Source organism: Scylla paramamosain, chromosome 23 (genome assembly GCF_035594125.1).
Source record: "Scylla paramamosain isolate STU-SP2022 chromosome 23, ASM3559412v1, whole genome shotgun sequence".
NCBI classification, from domain to species: domain Eukaryota; kingdom Metazoa; phylum Arthropoda; class Malacostraca; order Decapoda; family Portunidae; genus Scylla; species Scylla paramamosain.
In genome coordinates this window covers 21,397,016-21,399,515 of record NC_087173.1, presented here as the reverse complement: position 1 = coordinate 21,399,515, position 2,500 = coordinate 21,397,016, and the positions used below count along the sequence as shown (strand labels likewise).

Below are 2,500 nucleotides of genomic sequence, written 5' to 3'. Positions count from 1 at the left end.
CATCTCAGGTTAAAACAAAACAAAAAGTGTGGAAACGAGAATATAGAGGATTTACCATATATATATATATATATATATATATATATATATATATATATATATATATATATATATATATATATATATATATATATATATATATATATATATATATATATATATATATATATATATATATATATATATATATATGGTAAATCCTCTATATTCTCGTTTCCACACTTTTTTCTTTTTTTTACCTGAGATGTATTCATTAACACTTCTCCCATCTTAAGAAGCATTTGTTTGGTCGCAATCACGAACAGTTTGTGAACTAATGATGAAAAGATCATTAATCTTGCCACGTGGTTAAGCACCATGAATGTATTAGGTGAGTTCGGATCAGCTGTCAGGGTTTGCCAAACTAATCAGTATACGAGTAGTTATTGCCAAGTAATTGACATTTCTGTGGTACTGCTGTATTCCCTTGTATTATTTTGACGTAGCTGTGTGCATATGTGTGTATGTTTCCATTCTGTTGTGCGTATAATCTGATGATTCGAAACCGATGAGTATCCATTCCAAGACATATTCCAAGCCTTTCATCTCCTTACCGGTAGCCAAGAAATTCCTCTCTTTTCAGAACGTCATTGTACGACAGAGTAGCCAGCTAAACAGCCGAGCCCTCAGCGTGCGCCTCCCGCCGGACAAGGGACCCTACATCCAACACTACTCTCATTGAGATCCACAACGAAGGCTCCTCCTACTCACTCCAAGCTTCTGAAACCGCTTCGACACCCTTCCTTCGCTCATCACCTATTATTCTCAGTGCTGGTGAGGACAGAGAGGAGGCTGGACGTTATGTCTAACCACTGTGCTGCGTATTTTTTGTTCACCAACTCTCCATATCCCAGGATGAAGTTGTGTGGGTGTGTGTGTGTCTGTGTGGGTAGGTGTGTGTGTGTGTGTGTGTGTGTGTGTGTGTGTGTGTGTGTGTGTGTGTGTAAAACGTAACCAGAAAGGCCACTCGCGTAATATATATGAGGATTAATTTGCCTTGTTGTCAAGTCATGGCTTTCTTGCAATGCATCCCGAGCTCCTGCAGGTAATAGCGGGACGCGCTCAGTCCAGGGATGATGTAGGAGTGGGTGGCGCCTTCATACCTTTTTGTTGTCTTTTCAGCGAAGAGTTGCTGGCTCAGCTCAAGCTTCCTCGCACCGTCCAGGAGGCCAAGACCCGCCATGAACTCGGCTCTCTCTCGCTGCTCGGACAAGGTGAGCATCAAACACTTACGTGGTCGTGAAATGTAATTGAAGTGTAATGAGCGAGAGGAGGATTCTCCACTTCAATGGTGGAATGACCTCTGCCTTTCTACGAATGTGTGGGTAGTTTGATGGCCCGGGAAGTTAATAATCCTTGACTGCAATGCCTCATTCATGACATCTGCTTACCCCAGTGAATGTCCACGATGTCACCACTACGATGGCCAGTTATAAGACTGCCATAGCGACTGAGTTGGTGCAAAAAGTATCCCCTACCTGGCGGACAGTACCTCCTTGCCCACGAGATCATCCCTTTCATTCTGTGTAACTTAATATAATCAAGCGTTGTTGAAGCGTGATCAGACGCATGTTAACGGGAGGTCATTGAACTGAAGAGGGGAAGAGGTTTGATGGGAGGAGACATTGGTAATACTGCATACTAGTTTCCAGGAAGTGTTGGACGTGCTTGAATCATACTTTGTTGTGCAGTATTTTTGAGACATAGACGTTGATTTGGCGCGCTCAAAAAACACGCGAAAATTTGACTTTCCGGGGAGAATGGTGGCTTCGGCCGCCCAAAACCTGCAGATGGCTCTCTCTCTCTCTCTCTCTCTCTCTCTCTCTCTCTCTCTCTCTCTCTCTCTCTCTCTCTCTCTCTCTCTCTCTCTCTCCTCTCTCTCTCTCTCTATCTTCCCCCTCCCTCTCTCCCTATTCTCTCTCTCTCCCTCCTCCCTCCCTCCCCATTCCCTCTCCCTATTTTCTCTTCCCCTTCCCTCCCTCCCCATTCCCTCTCTCTCCCCATTCCTTCCCTCCTCTCCCCCTTCCCTTCATCCTTACATTTCCTCCCTCCCTCCATCTCCCTCATCCCTTTCTATTTCATTTTGTTTTTTATTTATTTATTTATTTTTATTTATTCATTTAATTTATTTTTATTTAAGAGGGGTACCTGCCAAGGCCAACAAAATTGGAAAGAAAAAAAATGTTCCCTGAGGCGCCGGTCCCCAAACTGAGTCAGAAACGATTGTCAAAAATTAGAGGATGAGTGTCTTGAAGCTTCCCTCTTGAGAGAGTAGTCTTGATAAGCGTCCACAGTGTTAGACGAAGACTTTGACTTGTGTTGATGAGGGGAGTAACAGTCTTCGGAGCTTTGTTCTTTATTAACAATATGTACAGAAAGAAGGGCAAGGAAAAGATGTCTCAGAGTGGTTAGTAATTAAGGAAAGATGTGCCAAACAGTTGTACAAGGGCTTAGCATTGAC

General features: G+C 43.0%; 1 long non-coding RNA gene across 1 annotated transcript in view; it reads left to right on the top strand.

Annotated features, from left to right (window-relative positions):
- Positions 1 to 1,569, top strand: part of LOC135112479 (uncharacterized) — an 18,326-nt gene extending 16,757 nt beyond the window's left edge. Inside the window, exons 2-3 of the long non-coding RNA XR_010274425.1 lie at positions 623 to 813; positions 1,162 to 1,569. This is a non-coding gene — a long non-coding RNA (uncharacterized LOC135112479). The remainder of the gene's footprint in view (positions 1 to 622; positions 814 to 1,161) is intronic.
- Positions 1,570 to 2,500: the final 931 nt, after the last annotated feature.